Source organism: Ambystoma mexicanum, chromosome 5p, assembly GCF_040938575.1.
Source record: "Ambystoma mexicanum isolate Mex_15411 chromosome 5p, UKY_AmexF1_1, whole genome shotgun sequence".
Lineage (NCBI taxonomy): Eukaryota > Metazoa > Chordata > Amphibia > Caudata > Ambystomatidae > Ambystoma > Ambystoma mexicanum.
Genome location: NC_090930.1, coordinates 443,679,012 through 443,699,604, shown reverse-complemented (window position 1 = coordinate 443,699,604; position 20,593 = coordinate 443,679,012).

Below are 20,593 nucleotides of genomic sequence, written 5' to 3'. Positions count from 1 at the left end.
CCCCATTGGGTCCAATGGGGGATGGGGAGAAACAGTTAGCGCCTAACCGTGATCCAGCGCTCATACCGCCAGACAGGTGGGCGCTAACGCAAATAAAGTTGGGCAGTATCCCAGACAGGATACCGCTCAACTCGTGATCAGGCCCTAGGAGTAATTTGACCTGCTTCGTCCACTAAATTGATCTGCCTCTATCACTGCTGCTACACAATATATAAAACTATGAGAGATATTGAGTCACAACACCACAGTTAATCGTCTTAATTAGAATAAGAGACAAATGTGACAGGGCCAGTACTCTGTCAAGGCAACCCAGCACGGCCCAAGCAGAGTGCCTGAATGCTGGCAGGCCCCCCTCACCTGCACGGAAGAGCTCAGCGGCCGAGGGACAGCATGTCAGGGAAACAGCCATCTGCCCAAAAATATAGGGTAGTCTGTGAAAGGCACAACACCGGCCTCTTCACGTCGGAAGACACACAGGAGGGTTGCCATGAACCCGAGGGGCCGACATCTCCCACAACACCGGCCAGCAAGAGAGTGACCCAGTAACATTAGAGAAAGGGGAGCAGCGGCCAGGAAAACACCAGTCACCACAGGAGGAGGATAAAATCAACACACTAGCCCAGCAGGGATTGCTCCTAAGGGCAAAAGGCCCTATAAATTGGGGACCCACTAAACCACAATGGATTTATGGTAATGGGAGAAGGCTTGCGGAGAGCAGTTGGTCTTGGAGAAATGCAGCAGGAAAAGGGGTGGGGCTTACTATCCCTTTTAAGCACTCACCTGGCCTTCCCCTGTCATACCCCAGAAGCCAGGTAATTGATTGGACAGGGTGAGTATCCAACCCTGCTAGGGGTGGATCTATAAGAAGGTGTGTATGAATGTGTAGCTGTGGGTTAGTTGGGTGAGGACAGGAGGCGGTGGAGGGCGTCCGAGAGACCAGGAGGCTAAAGTGATTGGAGTGTGGAGGATATTGTTAAGGCAGAGGTTTGTCAAGTGTTTGTATGAGAGAGAGGAGAGCGTGAGTAAAGGGGGTAGAGTAGAGTGGTATAGTAGTATTGGAGGAGACAGTAGTAGTAGGTGGGAGTGTGGATAGTAGAGAGTGGGAATAGTGGTAAGTAGAGGGGTGTGCAGGGCACCATATTCCTGTGTGTCCCTAAGGGTCTGACCAGGAGCTAGTGAGAGGGGTGAACAGGGCACAATATCCCTGAGAGCCCAGAGAGAGAGAAAGACAGCGAAAGGGTAGGGGTAGTAGCGTAGTGGGAGCAATAGTGAGGGAGAAGGAGAGTGACAGTGGGCCGCATTACGAGTTTGGCGGTAGCCGTGCCCCATAGGGCAGAATGGGGGTGGGGAGCATGGTTGCACCGGCACCATTTATAACGGTGCCGGTGCAATCACGAGATCTGCTTGTGGGTGCCGCTCTGCACGCCTGGTGTGACCAGGCGTGCAGAGCGGCACCCGCAAGCAGAACTCATAATGTGGCGGTATGGTAATAACGGCACCGGTAGCACTACCACATTCGTAATGAGGGCCGAGTGGGAGTATGGGAGTAGATATTGCTATAGAGTAAAACAGAGCTTGGAACCAGAAGAACAGTAAGGAGTGGGGAGGGAAGTAAGATCGAAGGGTGGTGGTGGAAAGGCAGAGTGAGAAACTGGAGGGTCAGTAAGTGAGTAGGAGGAGGAAGATTTAAGAAGGGATCACAGAGAGCTACGAGAGTGTATGCACGGTGGTAGTGTGACACTGGGCAAATGAAGGCACCGCTCATTACTCCTGGAGACTACTAAGCGGGAGCAGGCAAGGGAGAGTTAGAAGTCCCTTAGGTAGCCAGACAGCCAATGACTTATGGAAAACACCAGAATTGCAGAGAAAAGAAAAGACTGATAGGGGTTACTGATCCTAGTATTACTAACACCAGAAGGAGTCCCTACTGATCATCGCTTTGAAACAAACAGTATGTTACTTGCTGTATAAGTGCCTAACAAGCAAACAATAAAATAAATAAATAAATCGGTTGCAAATCAGGGAGTTCCTCCTTTATGACATATATAGTAGCAAAATGTTGACGAAGACTAGAACGTTGGTGAGAGTAACCTAGATAATATCACCAGATAAATATGCTCGCTCATAAAGGTCTTGTTGATTGGTACGTCTGTCGCCACAAAATGATGGTCAACCCCAGCCCAAATTCCTTCTTCATCTATGGAATGAAAGGTAACATACTCTTGTAAAAACAAAGCAAAATACATATTGTGATACCAATCATCTTGGTCCGGCATGAGAGGTGAGTAACATGGACAATCCAATATTGACAGACTGTGCAGATGCATTGAAAAATGAAGTAAGGTTCTGTCTTCTAGACAAAATCAGTGCAAACGCAATTAGCTACCAGGAATGAAGAACGATGCAAAATAAGAGGAGCTTGTATGTGGTAAAGGAAGCCCCCCACACCATTTAAAAAAGGCTTGTAGAACGAACCTTCCAACCCGAAGTTTCCCATTGACAGTTATGTAGTTGTGATGTGTGAACATTACCAGACCCAAGGCCCGCCTCGATAATAGTAAATGAATATAATCATTTGGTTACACAGTAACTATAAAATTCTGTTTAACTTCGAAATGGGTCACACATCACATAATATTGAGCTAATGCTCTCATGAACTGATAGAACAACCATTTAAGTGCTGACAACATGGTATACACTTTGAGATGAATTCCCCTGCTTAACCTTGGGAATTGGGGATGATCAAAGGGGCCAGAGGATGACCCCGGTAGTGGATGCAGGGGTCCCCAGAGCACCGTCACTGGGACCCGGCCCTAAGACAGGGGGTAGACACAGGAGGGTGCACACCCAGCAACCCCACTCATGGTAAGGGGCTAGCTTCAAGCCCCTGGAGGATGCCATTACTCTGCATACTGGGATTTCTACACAGCTATTCAGGCCCAGACACCCAGTGTAGAAATAAGTATCCTTCCCTTTTTGGAAACAGAGTTGCAGTGCTTGGTTTCACCTGCGTCTAGAAATACATCTGCTTCCAAAGGAAATATTGAAGATACTGAGCTGGACACACACAGACTGTGGGACTGCCATGGACACAAAGCTGCACATGATTAACCAAATGAAACAAATGGGGTCTGTGAGAGGAACAAAACAGCCAGTTTTGGGCAATGCTGCATGGGCATCCCACAAGCGAGGCAGGGTAACTGCTGTTACCATCGGCAGCTGGGAGAGGGGCAGCCCCAACCCCCCGTGCCTGCTTCTCTCCTTCCCCCCGCTACGGAGACACGCAGTCTCGACAGCACAAAAGCCACGGAAGGGTAAGGGGCGAACAGTCATCGCACCCTTCCTCCAAACAGCAAGGTGCTAAAGCGCCACAAGGAAACTACCATCGGGCAGTGCCCAGGTTCAAATATCTGCCCCCACCGGGGGGTCAGACAGTCGGCTATCCGGCCGGGGGCTGCGTCAACAGCGGCCCCCATCACATACACAACAAAGACCCAGGGCCTCCCTGGGTCCTATAAATGAGAGCAGCATGCTCAGAGTAAACAGAATCTGTTTGTGGTCCCTGAACGGGGACCCAAGCAAACAGGAGGTTCACTGTTTACTCAGTGTCTTCCAAATCTTCTTGCTTCTTTAGCAATTCTTGAAGTTCACTGTACATCGCAGTGTCTTTTTCCTTCGCGAAAATTGTACTGTTCAAAGCACTAGCAATACAGCTTTAACGAAGGAAGAAGCGGCAACTGAATGGCCAGCGCAGACGCTGTCAACTTCAACAATTTCGGCATAGAACGAAAAGCGAGCGGCGAGCGTGTCCAAAACAAACAAAAACGTGTGCCGCTGAATCATCCCCAAAAACCAGTGCGAACGAGAGAGAAGCTGCACACCAACAAGCACGGCGTGGACGGCTTCCAATTCAACACTTTTAAGGTGAGCCACCGCGCTGGGGCTACGAGGGAGGATAAATAGACTTTTTAGGTCCTGAAGTTTGATTACAATGGACCGTAACCCCCGCGTTATAAGGCAGACGGGGCAATATAACACAAGGCAGTTTTAAACTCAGGAAGAGTCACAAGCCAGCTTGGGAGCTCGTCTTTGCTTTTACAACCACGTAGAGCTAGCAAACACAGTTCCAAGCACGGCGGGCCGAAAGACTGCAGCTTTAAAATAATTTCTGTAATATTGCAGGGCGACCACACAGCAAAACCGAATTAAATCCTGTAAATCAAACCTGGGGGCTGCCCAATTTTCTGAACCCGGGCAAGAAGGCACCAGTCAACAGTTACCCAGCACAGGCAACAAATAGGACAGGCGCAAAGAACCCGCCGATAACAGCGGTTTAACTCCTTGATAAAACCCCTTTTTCTTTTTCCCATAACAGGCATAGAAAAACATGGGGCCCAAACGGTAAACACGGTCACCCCCAACACCGGCGCAGAAGCCCAAATCTGCACAACTGCTAGCAGCCATTGAAGCGGCAGAGCACTACGGATGGGCATCGGTTAGAGAAAACATGTACGGCCTACCCAGGGAAGGAATTACCAGCCCACCCAGCCAGGAGGAGGTTTCTTCACCATTAAAAAGGAGAAAAATATCCAAAGGCGCCAGAAAAGGTACCAAAAAATTGTCAGAACTATGCAAGAATGTAGCGGAATTACAGCATCTAATGGTAGAAATAAGGGGGAACCAGACACCGCCGATAAGGGAACCTGGGGCCTCAAACCCCACCATCGCAATAGAACCTAGAATAACGGTTGTCAACCCACCCGTAACACCACCTATAGCAATCCCGCCACAACAAGCACAGCAGTTGCCAATAGCCCCCACATCTATAAATACAACAGCCTCCACAACTCCAGCAACTGATCCGGCAGGTGCCCTAAAAGCATGGACAACCCCAGGCACAGACAACACGGGCGCGACAGGGACACCCGGCAGCAATACAACTGACATTGTAACAATTTGTAATGCACAATTAGACCAGAAAATGAAATCCTTCCAAACAGAGATATTAAATAGATACAAAAGATGCCTGGCATGGAACATTTATACCACAATCAAAGAAGCCATATGGGCCAAAGAATTTATAGAACTGTTTTCCCTAATAGAAGCCCAGCGCAAAGGGAAAGACGCTTTCAGAGACCCCAAGAAAATAGAAGAAAAAGCTATTGCCAGAAACGCCCAGGTCGAACGAAATTGGGACAACTGGTTACAGGCTTTTGCCATCCTAGCAACAATATACGAAGAAAAATTCCCTTTGGACGGCAGGAAGATCTGGGCAAACGTTGATAAAATAAGGGAAGTAAAAGTAACACAGAGGGGGAAGACATGGCTTGCATACGACATTAGATTTAGGAGGAGCATGTCAGAAAGGACGGCCATTGAGTGGGATGAAGTCCAGAACGATTTATACATCAACGCCGAACCTCCCCAGGAAGAAGATACCATGCATTCTTCTTCCAGAAATAGCAAAAATTCCCCAAGTAAGCAAATCACAGGACAATGATAAATCCAAAAAAGGGGAGCAGCCCTTTCAGAGGAACCAGCCTTGGGCGGCTAAAAATAATGCCCACAGACAGAACAAAGAGCAGGCTGTTAAATCCAACATCCCATGCAGACATTTTGGGAAAAACCAGTGTACATGGGGCAAAGACTGCTGGTACAAACACGCCTGCACAAACTGCAATGGCGACCATGCAGCAAGCAACTGCACCAGACTACCAGCCAAGAAAGAATGATATCCCAGTTTTAGAACAAGGACTAACGCCCATCAACCCGGGCAATTTTAGGGACGCCCTAAACAGCTACTCTGATAAGGAAACCAGCAGGACAATATCGCAAGGTTTCACCAAAGGGTTTTTCATCCCATTTAAGGGCACTGGGTCGCAACACGTCCTGATGAACCTAAAGTCAGCCAGGGACAACCCCCAGATAGTAGAAACCAAAATCAAGAAAGAACTGCAACTGGGAAGGGTAGCAGGTCCCTGGGATTTCATGCCTTTAAACGGCTATTTAATATCTCCACTAGGCCTGGTCCCCAAAAAAGAACCCGGAAAAATGAGACTAATTCATCACCTCTCCTACCCTAAAAGCCAGTCTTTAAACGACGGCATCCCACACACAGAATCCGCGGTATCTTACACGCATTTTCAAGAGGCGGTAAGGCTCGTACAGGAGTGCGGCAGAAACGCTTTGATGGCCAAACTGGACATCGAATCTGCCTTCAGACTCTTGGCAGTCCACCCAGAGTCACAGCAGTGGCCAGGTTTCACCTTTAACAACACATTCTACGTAGATAGATGACTCCCCATGGGGTGCGCAGTACCCTGTGCACTATTTGAACAATTCAGTTCCTTTTTTCAATGGGCTTTCCTAAAACAGAGACCATGGACAAAAATAGTGCACTACATAGACGATTTCATGGTCATAGGGCCCCCAAACTCCGAGGAATGCGGCCGGGCTTTAGCAAAACTCGAGCACATGGCCGCACAGTGGGGAGTTCCCCTAGCGAAGGGAAAAACCACCAAACCAGACCCAAACATAATTTTTCTGGGTATTGAAATAGATTCAGCAAAGGTACTCTGCAGAATCCCCAAAACAAAAATATCAGAACTCCTGGCAAAAATACAAAACCTGATAATGAGAGAAAAGGGGACCGTAAAAGAAATATAATCCTTAGCAGGCAGCCTCAATTTCGCATCCAAAATAATACCTCAAGGAAGGATATTTGCCAGAAGCCTGGATTTCAAAATCAAATCACTCACCAAACCACACTTGCATATCCTGCTAGGCAGAGAGGTGAAACAAGACCTGGAAACATGGAGAAAATTCCTCAGAGATTTCAACTGGGTTTTACTTTGATCGGGTATTTAAAGGCGTTTGCCAAACAGGGTCCTCTACACCGACGCAGCTGGGAGCAAGGGGTTTGGAGCCATACTAGACTCCGAATGGGTGGCAGAACACTGTCCCAATTCATGGCAAACAGCAGGGTGGACAAGAAACATCACCCTACTAGAAATATTCCCCATCTGGCTAACATTACACATCTGGGGCAGGCGACTAGCGAATATGGAACTTTTGATCTGGTGCGATAACATGGCTGTAGTGGGCTCCATAAACAGAAGGTCTACGAAATGCCCTCTAGTACTAAAAGTATTACGAGCCATTACAACAGTCACACTACAAGTAAACATTGTTCTCAAAGCAAAGCACATTTCAGGGACAGATAATAACATTGCTGATGTCTTATCTCGTTTCCAGTGGACAAGATTCCGAGAGCTAGCGCTGCACGCCCAAGAACAGATGACGCCAATACCAGCAGAATGCTGGACAATAATGGGAAGACAAGAATAACGGCATCAACGCCAACGCCAGAGAGCACAGGCCGGGATGCCCAACGAAAACCAGGCACCTCTAAAACGGGTGCCAACAAAACATTGGCATCAACGCCAGCACCATAGAGTGCAGGCCGGGAGGACCAATACAAAGCAGGCACCTCTAAAAGGGGTCCCAGCAACACATTGGCATCAACGCCAGCGCCAGAGAACCCAGGCCGGGATGCCCAACAAGAATCAGGCACATCAACAATGGGTGCCAACAACCTCACTGGCTTCCTAACAGAGAGGGCGGTGGCAAGCACCACTGCAACGCAGTACAGTAAGTGTTTGCAAACAGTATTTAAGACCACAGGTGTAAACCACGTAGAACTTATAATGATTAAAGATATAGAAGTATTTTTAAAATGGGCCCGGGAACAAGGTTTCAAAAGGGATTGGGCAAAAAGACACCTGGTGGCAATTTCATACTTTACAAAAATTCAGGGTGATTCAGACCCCACCCAGAACGCCCTCATCACTTACGCAATGAAGGGATGGAGCAGAATAGAGGGTCCACAAGTGGACACCTGCCGAGCCCTTGATTTCAGCAAACTAGTGCAGATAGCCAGCCATTTGGAAGCCATATGCTGGCACCCATACGAGATAACGTTATTTAAAACAGCTTTTTTCCTAGCCTACTTCGGGGCTTTCCGGGTGGGAGAACTCATCGCTTCCAGCACTAAGGCCACATACGGCCTGGGCGTCATGGAAATCAGGGTGAGGCAAGAGAGTGTTAACATAGAAATGCAACAGTCGAAAACGGGTGCAAAAAGAACCATCTAAATTTGTTGCATCGATGAGGCAACAAACTGCCCAGTTTGCATCACCAACCTCTATTACGCGCAACAACCCAAAGTAGAGGGGAGTTTTTTAATCCAGAAGGATACATCGGCCCTAAGCCGCTACCAATGTAAAGAAATGCTGATAAAAGCAATCAGCAGAGCAGGGTGGGATCCCAAACAATTCGGCACTCACTCCTTCAGGATAGGTGCCGCCACCGCAGCATGGCAAGGAGGTTTAGCACCGCAATTACTAAAAAACTTTTGGGGATGGAAGTCAGACTGTTATAAAAGATATATCAGACCAAAATTGATATAGCTTTTCCCCACCTCCCACCACCACAGAAACAACAGGTGAATCGAGGACCACACTACGATCAGCATGGATAGTTGGCCACTCATTTGTTTTCAGGACAGGCAGATGGGCTGAAGAGACCAAAGAAGGGCCACCGTTCAGAAACACCATTACTGCATGGTGGGGATACAGAGGCCTACGCTGGGCTGACGTCCACGAAACACTAGCAGAACTGGTGGCATACAGGGACCCCCCAGAATTCCTGATCATCCATCTAGGGAGCAACGATCTAGTTAACACAGCTAGATGCACCCTATGCGAAGAAATCTGCTCCTCCCTAGCAGGCATTTCACACAACTGGAGGGGGATGGAAATATACTTCTCAGCCATCTTACCAAGAAAGAAATGGCTAGGGGCCAACTGCTACAAATCTATAGACATATCTAGAAGAAAACTGAACAGGATGATAGAGAGATTCTGTATGACAAGAGGACTGGGTTGCATAAAACACCCAGCCATTGCACTAGGCAACCCAGACCTTTTTCTCCATGACGGCACCCATCTGTCTTGCGAGGGCATGGAACATTTCTTTCGGGAAATCAATACAACTCTTGCTCACAGGAGCTGTCTCTAGGGCATACTCTTGGGGTAACACGGTCAGCCAGGAGCCTGCCCGTGTGTGGCGGCACAGGTCCGAGGGGGTAACCTCAGGACCAGGTGCCCAAAAGTATGATACCATCATGATAAGTGATATTGTTATTGTCATAACCCATATCTGTACAATAAAATCCTACGGCCTTTTTTATTGCCAACACTTGAAACAAGTTGTGAGCCTATCATTATGGGTGAGGGTTCGGGGTTCGGCCATTACTAATGCATGCATATGGGTTCAGCAGTTATGGGCAATGCTGCATGGGCATCCCACAAGCGAGGCAGGGTAACTGCTGTTACCACCGGCAGCTGGGAGAGGGGCAGCCCCAACCCCCCGCGCCTGCTCCTCTCCTTCCCCCAGCTACGGAGACACGGAGTCTAGGCAGCACAAAAGCCACGGAAGGGTAAGGTGCGAACAGTCATCGCACCCTTCCTCCAAACAGCAAGGTGCTAAAACGCCACAAGGAAACAACCATCAGGCAGGGCCCAGGTTCAAAGATCTGCCCCCACCAGGGGGTAAGACAGTCGGCTATCCGGTCGGGGGCTGTGACAACAGCGGTCCCCATCACATACACAACAAAGACCCAGGGCCTCCCTGGGTCCTATAAATGAGGGCAGCATGCTCAGAGTAAACACAATATGTTTGTGGACCCTGAACGGGGACCCAAGCAAACAGGAGGTTCACTGTTTACTCAGTGTATTCCAAATCTTCTTTACCACAGAACCCACCCACCCTAAAAAAGGGAAGAAGAACAAAAAGAAGTACAAGGCACTGTACTGTGCCCACAACAAGTCGTGGGACACAAGAAGGCGGCACAGGTCCGAGGGGGTAACCTCAGGACCCGATGCCCAAAAGTATAATACCATCATGATATGTGATATTGTTATTGTCATAACCCATATCTGTACAATAAAATCCTACGGCCTTTTTTATTGCCAACACTTCAAACAAGTTGTGAGCCTATCATTATGTGTGAGGGTTCGGGGTTCGGCCATTACTAATGCATGCATATGGGTTCAGCAGTTATCCCACTCCCACTAGAGTCGCAGGAATTGCAAAGCTGCCATTTCCCCTCAGAGGCAGCTAGACATGTCAAAGAAACTGCTGCCCTTACTCAACACAGGTCTCCCTGGCTTACACACCAGGAACCCAGGGGCCCGAATCAACACAGGCTATGTCGGCAGGGCTCCAAGGATGGCTGTGTTCAGGGTATTAAAATATATATATTTCTCACCTTTTTTTTAACTTTTCTTTAAGTGACATTTATGACAAACATAGCATTGCGCCAGGAAATAAATCTCCAAATTACTAGTTAGGCAAGTTATTCTGCTATTGTGCTGGATAGTATGGCTAATCGAACTATTGGCTAGTTAGGAAAACATACTTTCAAAAAGAGAGAGAATAATAAGAGGGGTAATACATAAACTTAGCTTTCTTTTGATATGTAATATTTTAGACTAAAGAGCTCTTAACCGTTAGATACAGGTGACTGGAGAACCAGAACCACAAGGAATAGCAATGATGGGCCTTTGAAATGTCAATTTAGGAATCAAGCAAGTTTGCACTATCCAGGCAAGCAATGGGGTGCGGAAAAAGCTAGCATCCTTTAGGAAGGTAAATAATGGGCTAGGTGTGAATGTTGATAAGTGCTCCCTTTTCCACGATGACTTTTTTATATTTCTTAGAAAAAATTATCATTGAGCATAACAAGCGCTCAATCGTAAGATAAAGGCTCTTTAGGCTCATCAGTTAGAACAATAATAAAAAAAATAAATGATTTGAATTACGGGGAGAATAAATGCATTTTTTGCACAACAACGCTTCCAGATTATGTAGTCTGGAGTGCAGTGGGAGGACAGATATCATTTACAAGGGGGTGAGGGGGTGTAAATTGAAGACCAGATGATGGGGGGTATCAATAATAATTTCGGATTTATATAGCGCTACGAACCCTCACGGGTCTGGCCCTGCTGGTATTCGAACCTGCATCAGCAGGCTCTGCACTGGCTATCACAGCGAGCGCTCTACTCCCTGTACCACGTGACTGGCTGCAAGCCTGGCGAAGAGGTGGAAACAGTAACCAGTGGGGAGGACAATATGAGAAATATTGGTGATAGGAAGGTGGAGGAAGTGCTAGTTTAGGGAACAGGACCAAGTGCAGTAGGGCTGGCTTAGATTAGTCAGAAGAGAGGCAGGATGGGTGAAGTAGTAGTCAAAGTGCTAGGACAGAGTTTCTTCTGAGAGAAGAAGGGCTTTGAGGTTAGATTTAAATAGGGGTAGTGTGTTTGCTTGTTTGTTTGTGTGTTTGTTTTATTTATTTGTAATGCGCACCAGACCCGAGGGCATCAGGGCGCAGAAGAAACAAAAATACTTTCAGTTTAAGGTTACACAGCTGTGTAGGAAGAGAGGCAGACAGATATATACAGCAAGGATAAGGTAAGAATATTATATACAAGCAACTAGGCAAAGACATTTTAGTGAAAGAGTAGTACAAAGAGGGAGAGGAAGATAATTCCAGAGTAGGTGATAATCATCTATAAAAGTTATTATATGTGATAAGTATTTGTTTTGGTGAGCTTGATCATCAAAAAGCCTGTGTCGGAGTACATGAAGAGTTAAAAGGACAGCCAGTTTGACATAAGTCTACTCCAATTAGCTATTGATAACTATAATCAAATTACACGACAGATGTAACACAGTAGATAAGAAGCACTGGCAAAGCCAACAGTTTTGGCTTTTGAGTAGGCAGGGGATAGACATGTACTACCTGGCCAAGATATGGTAAGAGGTGGCAAATTGTGGGGGTACCTGGGCATATAATAGCAGTACTTTGCAAATGGCTATCTAATACCTATACATGAGCCAAAACTGTTGGCATTTCCAATGCTTTAACAGGACTTCAGAAGTGAGGATCCACATGCTGCTTATCAATGAAATGACTGAAGGCACATTCGGTTAAGACATTTTTTGTAGATCAGTAGTGCATGTACTGCTGAAATGAAGCCATTAACACTAAGAAGACTGCTTTAAAATAGCACTAGCAGGCCCTTCACCACCAACGTTTGATGTTTCTGCTTGATGAAGGGAACTCAAAGAAATCCCAGGAAGGTGTGTTTTTGGGGAAGGTGGTGTATATTTTTAAGTTTTATTTGTCAAGCAACTTGGGAATATTTTGTATATATTTCATTTGTGATCTGTGCTTCTGAAAAATGTAGATGCACATATTTTGCAAAATTTATTTTCAACAGTATGTTGGTGACACACATGGTTTCAATAAACGAGTTGTTATAATAAAACAGGTTTCTGCTCGCTCTGCTGTTGTGAAAAATGAAGACGGGGGATTCAAGATAAACAAAGTCAAGTAGCTGCAGGAAACCCTGCTGAAAATAGAGAGCACCCTCTTGCAAATTACTGAGCTTGCATGAGTAGGGGTGACTGAGACCTGAGACTCGTAGCATGTGCCTCTGGAAGCAGAGCAACTTCCTTCTGATGTCTGTTTCATAGGCCGCAATGGCAGTGGACCTCAAGAATGAGAACCAGAGATGGCGAAGATGGAAATGCTGAGGCCCTGCAAAACTATGCATATATTTTCAGTTTATCCATTCCTGGCAAGTCTCAGGCACGTCAGCTTTCTTCTTGACATTCAGAAGGCCTTCAGAGCATACATCTGGAGGGGTTCATCACCAGTGGCGGCCAGCAACTGTGGGTGGGTGGCGCTGCACCCCGCCTTAGAGGCAGGCCGCCACCTTGCTCAAGTGACAGGCAGCACAATCCCGTGTTTTGATGGGGGACTCTGCTGCCTGCTTCTCTGCAGGGGCGTGTCTCCCGCTACATTATAATTTTCTTTTTAAAGGCTTCCCTGAGCTGGCATGTTGGAGGCGCCCTATTTTAGTGAAAAGCTCCCCCTCCTTTGTTGGAGAGGGGAACTTTTCACTGAAATAGGGTGCTGCTGCCCAAAAATAAAATACTCTGGCTCCCCCTTCTCCTTGGGGGATGCGGAGGTTGTGGGTGAGGGTTGTGGCCAAACCTGGTATTATGCATAAAAGCAAATAGCATTGTATGCAAATAACATTTGGTAACATAAGAGTTTCTTATGTTCCCAAAATGCTCCTTGCGTTTATGCAAAATGCATGTTTCAAATTTAAAATTGCCCACAACGTTTTATTTGAAACATGTCTGTGGTAGTGATTTATCAAGAAATCCTTTTGAGTGAGCAATGGAAGTTGCTGTTTTCATTGGTCACAATACACACCCTAACAAAAAAATGTCTGTCAATTGCAAGGCATATATGCCAATTTGGACATCATCTGAACAGTATGTGAGGCTGGTTGTTTCGGTATTCAGATTTGTACCAAATCTTTTGAAGTAGATCTGAGAGTTTCCTGGATCAGCCCAGGTCTTCGGGACAGAAAACCTTCCTGTTTTGGTGCTGGGAGCTTATCATTTACATATGGCGCCTCCCTGAACTGGCACAGTGGTGGAGCCAGCCTCTGTTTATTTGTTGAAGGGTGGCTGCATGACCAAGCACGTCATTATAAGGATAGGGTATTTTTATTTCCTGTGCAGGCTTTTGTCCTCTGCCACTGTATGTTTGCTGCTGCCCTGTTAATGAGTGTTTATATGTAAATAGTATGCTAACCCAGGTGAGGAATCTGATAAGATCTTGATAGCAAGCCATTGCCATCAGAGCCCAGGGCTTAGCACTCAGACATCAAGGCCGAGTGCTGCTTTCTTCCTGTAACCTCCTAAATGTGGGGGCCTTAAGCCATCACAAGGCTAGGGTTAGTGCCACCCTATTTATATGAAAATCCCCCAGCTCCAGTGCTGATGCTGGGGGCGCCAAATTTAGTTTCACTCGGGGTGCTACAAGAGCTAAGAGCTTCCCTAACTAAATTGAACGCATGTCAGTCTTTCCACATAATAGCACTTGTCTTTTCATTAAACCTGATGCACAGTTACTGTGCGTCAAGCGTAAAGCAAACATGGCAAGTGTTATTACCCATAGATGCCAACTTTTCACAGTGGGCACGAGGGTCCCTTAAGCGTTGCTCACACTCCTGTGGCTCGCCCTCCAAAAATGTGTATAATTTGTAGATCTCTGCCAACCTCACTAAAAAGACAAAAGGCACTTTGAACCCACGACATTGAGGAAAATTCTGTTAGAATTAGAAACAAGTACAGTTCCTTTTTATTCCTATTTTTGTAATAGTGTTTAATAGCATAGATAAGTATATGTGCCCCAATAGAGCTAACAACAGATTTAAAGAAAAGCATGCCATCTTATTTGCAGCACTCAGCTAAAGTGTGCACTGCATTCTACTTTTGAGTTACCCTTTAATAGGTCATTAGAAGTGATTGGATTGCTCTGAAGTGCCTTGTGATCTTGGGCAGGTCAGCGCTAAGGTGCACTCAGTGTTTTAGCCCCTACGAATGCTGAGACAAATCCTGCTATTCATAGCAAACAAGGACAGAGCAATAGTCGTGGGACCCTCATCAACTCGCAACTGGATTATGGCAATGCGCTCCTGTCAGGAATACCAGCATTCCAATTGCAGAGACGACAAGTGGCTCAAAAAGCTGCAGTCAGATTGGTGTTTAGGGTGACAAAATCTTCCCCCATCTCCAATCTAAGACGCTCTATACACTGGCTGACTGTGAAAGAGCACATAGACTTTAAAATCCTCTGTCTTGTATTCAAATGCATGAATCAATTAGCTCCAAGTTATCTCTCAGATAAAATTAGGAGCTACATTCCAAGCCGCCAACTCCGTTCATGTGACAAGAATTTGCTGCATGTACCTTGTCCTAAACACGTGAGTAAAGGGGATCGAAGATTCAGTATCTATGGACCAAGACTTTGGAATAGCCTCCCGGAAACCATCCGAGACCTGTAAACACTCACTGCATTCCATAAGGCTGTGAAGACTCAAATGTTCCATTAGGGAATATGGATAGTCAGTCACTGGTTTGTGCCAATTATCTTCTGATTTGATGTCATCTGTATGGAAGCAGATTTATTGTTACTTGTGACATCAGCACACAGATACGATTAACTTCGTTAGGTGCGCATTTTTCAAATAAATCAAATCATATCAAATGAGTTCTGCTGCTTGTGCTGAGTAATGTGAAGGTAGACTTTCTTTTTTTGCATTACTGTTTCGTATTACTCCTCTTGTCCCTTCACATATTTTACTGCTGCTGCTCCTGTGTGCCTTTGACCATTCTCCTGATTTATCATTGACGACCCATCAACAAAAAGTACTTCTCCTGTTTCAAATGCCTCCTCACTTGCCCTGCTGCTCTCATCGGGAGCTCCTTCACGTAACTGATCTTGTGCTTCAACGGGTTTTGCTTCAAACGATGCAAGGTTTGCAATGTGACACCTGACTATGTAAATGGCTGGGTTGGGCAATATAATTTCTTACCCAGACACTCTCTGTGTGGTGAAGGTAGACTTGATTCTGTCCAATATGATGAAAACTGCATGTTCGACATATAACTTTACTGGGAATCCCATTATGATGTTGGCAGATCTCTGAATTGCAAATGTAGCGGCTGTTGGAGCTTGTTCACATGGAAAATGACCTTGAATAACTGGATCCAAGAGCCCACAGTAATAGGCTAGGGGCTTATGTTTCTGAAAAGATCAATGTGCAAGAACTGTAGTCATTCCCTGTCCATTTGTGTGTGAGAACAAATAAAATTACTTTTTGAAATCTGGTGATGCTAACACAGGGGCATTGGTTATTGCCGATTTTAGATCTTTTAAACATGCTGTCATCTCCTCAGTCCATTGAAGGGTTCCTTTTCTTCTCTGGGCATCTTTGAGTGCCTGTAACAGGGGCTTGGCAAATGCTGAATAATCAAAGATCCATGTCCTAATTACACAACCCTAAGAACTGCTGCATCTCTTTCACTGTATCAGGGTGTGGTGTGTTCCTGACTGCTGTGGCTCTGTCTGGTGTTACTCTTCTCCCTGCTGAGGACAGTGTTTGTCAAATGTACACTACTTCTTTATGGAAATACTGTCATTTCTCTTTGTCCACCTTGTATCTTTTGTCTGCAAGAAGTTGTAGGAGTCTGATGGTGTCTCCTCTGCACTGCTCTTCTGTGGTTATACATACTAGCAGATCATCTAGGTACTACAGCACTGTGCTCAACATCTGTATGTTTCCTAGGTTCATCTGCAGGAACCAATTGAAGACACTAGGGGACTCGCAGTACCCCTGTGGTAAACAAGTGTGTTGGTACCTCTGTCTACGATAGGAAAACACAGTAAGATACTAAGAATCTGGGTGCGATGGCACAGGGAAAAACACATTTCTGAGGTCAATCACTGTAAAGTATACTGTATCTGCAGGGATGTTGCAGATTATTGAAGCTGGGTTGGGCACTAATGGATACTCTGCTTCTACTATATTGTTCAGAGGCCTAGGATTGTGTTTGAATCTCCATGATGAGCCTTTTGCTTTTTTCACAGGGTATATAGCCATCTTGCATGGTGAAGTGGAGGGCACAATGGTGCATTGCTCGACGAATGCTGTGATGGTGTCATATATTCCCTTGCCTGCTTCTCTGGATAGTGAATATTGTTTCACTCTGTGCAGTATTGCACTTGGTTTGAGTTTGATTCTCACTGCTCCTATGCTGTTCAATAGTCCTACATCATGGGGGTTGTCTGTCGATAGTCGACTGGGCACTTTTTCCAATGGTCTGTGGTAACGCCCTGTGTTGTACTACCACATGAAAGGGTATACAGATCTCAAACAGTATGTCCCACTCTGACTCTGTGTCTGCAAAAAATTGTCATTTACTTCTCTTAATGGCAGTGTGGGGTCTATGCATAATACTGTATGCCATCCCTCTTCATCTGTATCTGTTAAAATGATGGAACTTTGTCTGGTGATCACTGCTTCTAAATGTAATTGAACATTGCTCCTGGTGCCTTCTTTTGTGGGACCGCTGGTCTAAATAGGGATTCTGCTGCCAAGTCAAATATCATGTTTTGTACCCATGGGAGCCATCCAATCAGGACTGCCAACGTGTACATGAACATCTGTTCATGCACTGGTAATGCTTCATTTTATTAGTGCTGCATAGTCTTTGTACTACTGTGGCTACTCTGATATAATGCATGCCTGGTGTAGAGCACACTATTCCTTTGTGAATTAATTTGTCATATTTAATGTACTCAATAGGTCTCTACCCAGTAGGTTTACCGGTGTGTCTGTGCTGTACAAAAATGGTAATAACATTTCATGTGTCCCTATGGTTAGGGGTACATCTTCTTTAAATGGAACCTTGACAATAGTGTTAGGAAAGATTTCATAGTTGTATGTAATTTTCCCTCCATGTGTCAACCCCCAAACCATGTTGCTGCTGTTTAGAAACCATTGACTGACTTTTCCAGAGAGGCACAGCCTTCAGCTGCACTCCTCTGGGCTTTCGCTCACTTTTTATGGGAAAACTGACCCGCCCTTAAGACAGTCAGTACTGGGAGACTTTGTTTCCCTTAGTCCTTTTCTCATGTTGCAACTTTTGTGCAACATGTAACAAGTGTGCAATCTATCTTACCATACAGCACTTTTGGGTCTACAGTCATTTCCAAAGGCCCCAGATACTCTCGCTGGACGTTTTATGAACTGGGCAGATGTGTCATGGACAGGATTGGTGGCAGCTATCGTTTTGCATTATTTCTAACCCTTTCCTGCCATGTTAACCGTGTTACCGTGTTTGGCACAAATAGGTGGCCTGGCTCCAAAATGGCCATGCCACAAGGTTCTTTCTCCTGTCCTTTGGCCATCTTTCCCCTTCACCTTCCCCAGGTCGAGTCAACTCGGGCCAGTCCTTATTGGGTCATGCACTTGCCCGCGAATCCCAAAGTTTTTGCGGGCTTCTGCATGCCTTGTGTGCGTGCCTCCAGGATGTGGGCTGAGATGTCTGGTCCCAATATACATCCTGGGTGCCATAGAGTCTGGAGTGCCCTGAATGCCTGAGACCACCGTGGTCTGGGATTGGTCCACGTATGGAGTGTGTGTTTGTGAGCAGATCTCCCATTGGGTCCTCTCCGTTTTGGCGCAAAGGGAACTATGGATAAGAGGAGGCTGAAAACACCACTACCAGGTCGATCTCCTGAGTTCTCACTGAACAAAGGATAGGATCCAAGTATCCTGCAACTACGAAGCTGAGTCGAGGAACCGCTGGTGACTCGCTGGAAGGTTTGGCACCCTGAGCCCGCTGTTGTCCTGTGGGATCCCTCTGCATCTGGTCGCCCTAGAAGGTCTTGAAGATGCTTCGACCCATTGGAATAGCGTGACCAACCAGTCTCAGCACCTTCAACAAACCCTGCAAGTAAGCTTTCTCGGAAGTGTCCCTGGGCCAACCATTGGGCTGACCAGCTTATGCAGGACCTTTGTTCTGTCTCTGCCGTCGTTTTGACGAGGCCCTCGAAACTTGGTATACTGCTAGCTCTGTGTCCATGGCACCCTCACACCGAATTTCGTATACTTGGCATTCCCAGGTCTGAAGTGAGATGAATGCGCCCGGACCGGAAAATAAACACGGTTACCGTGTTGCCCTGCTGCGGCAACATCCTTTGCAAGTCCACTGCATTTGTGACCCTCTTGCCCCTGAAGCCTGCTGCAGTGAAACTGGGTCGATTCATCCTCCCAGAGTATAGAAATCGCCACTGTCCCATTTGGGAATCATTGCTGTATCTCAGGGACTAAAAGGTGCAGAGACGTCCTTTTTGCCGCATTCGAACCTGCAAGTGAAGTGGACTGACCTGCGGAACTTTGGGTCTCTTTCCATCAGTGACTGGTGAGTAATCAATACCCCAACCGGTGGCCCATAGCGATAGAGCCCATTTTTATGCACGAGTGGCCTCTGGGGGCTCCTCTCCTGTCCACCGCTATAGTGAAATAGCGAGTCCATCCCGAACTCTTGAACTGCCTCTGCCTTCAAGTGGAGAGCCTTCTTGAATAGTGGGAACCTATTCTTCATCGCCTCATCCACCTTCCCAAGCTGCTAGAGACCCCTGAAGAGACCCTGTTTTGCCCATTGGAACAACCACATGCATTTGCATTGCACATGCTATTGAGTATAAGGCTCCCCTCATCTTAGGGCTTGGACTGCCTCTTAGTTAGGTGAACTGTTGATCTCGAACTGGGCCTAAAGAGTAACTGCACTGCCTGTTTCCTTCCCATCTAGGTTGTCGATATATTTCGTGCAGTCACCACTTTAGACCCCCCGGTCTTGTATATATATTGTATTGAGTGTGATGTATTGGTTTACTTAGTGTTACTGTGATTCTTTGCTATGATCTATGTTGCAAAGGCCTTGTAATAAATGTGTCTATATTTTTGGATATCGTGAATACAAACAAGCGGAGTGTGACACACCCTGCTAGACGGTCGCTCTCTCTTTTGTACCTCTGGCAGAGGTTACTCTGTTGATTTAGAAAAGATATATCTCTCCATTTGTAACTCTATATGTTGTTTATCAAAGAGTAATTGTTTATCCACAATTAGGTGCTTGGTTTTTTGCATAGAATTTAGTCATCTGTTTTGTATCCATTAACTAATTAAATCACAGTTCTTGTATGGAAGATAAGAGACCACCATGCTGGACTCATGTAAAACAGAGGGGACGCATTTTAATGTAGCCAATGCATTTCAGAGAATATCTCTCTCCTTCATCCGGGCTATGCCCCCTAAACACAAACCATAGTGTTTACATATTACAAAGCAAAAACATTTATTTTACAAAGCACAAAAATCATGTTCATGTGTATATTTAAAAATTGCATACCAAGGTTTCAATCGTGATTTTCAGAACGTTTTCAAAAACAGGAATGAAAAATAAGCAAAATATAAATAAGCCCAATGTCCATTAGGTGCCAGAAAAAACATCAAATAATGTCATCTCACTCATATCTCAATTTATAACACGTTAGTTATACATAAAGACTCAACGGTAAATACCTCATTTGCATCTTTCTTGTCGAATTTACTGAACCAAACTAGGTTCAAAGACCAGATTCTCCCTAAGATCAAATATACATATAGTCAATCACGTTGTGAACTATATGTTGTTTTTACCGTTAGTGATATAGATAGGCAGTTAAGAGTAAATGTAGGGTATGTGCACGTTATAGTGTAATAGTAGCGCAGAGACTGTCCGTACCTTTAAACAGAAGTGCAAATGTACTGATATAAGTACGGGGTCATGACATCCATTAAACGCTTTCTTAAGGATCACACGGATCGCCAGAGAGCAAGGTTGCAGCTTACCTTCGTGTTCATGCTGTCGTACCGGAAAGAATGCGCACGCGTCCTTGCAACGGTGCTTTTTGTTTGTTGCCATGGTAGCAGCCTGAGACGCCTGAGTCTGACACACTCCGTATTCATAGTTTGTTCTCTCTCTCTGAGGCACGACGGATGTTTGTTTCTGTATATCCTCGTGCTTGGAATTTCTTACACATGTTCATGTTCATAT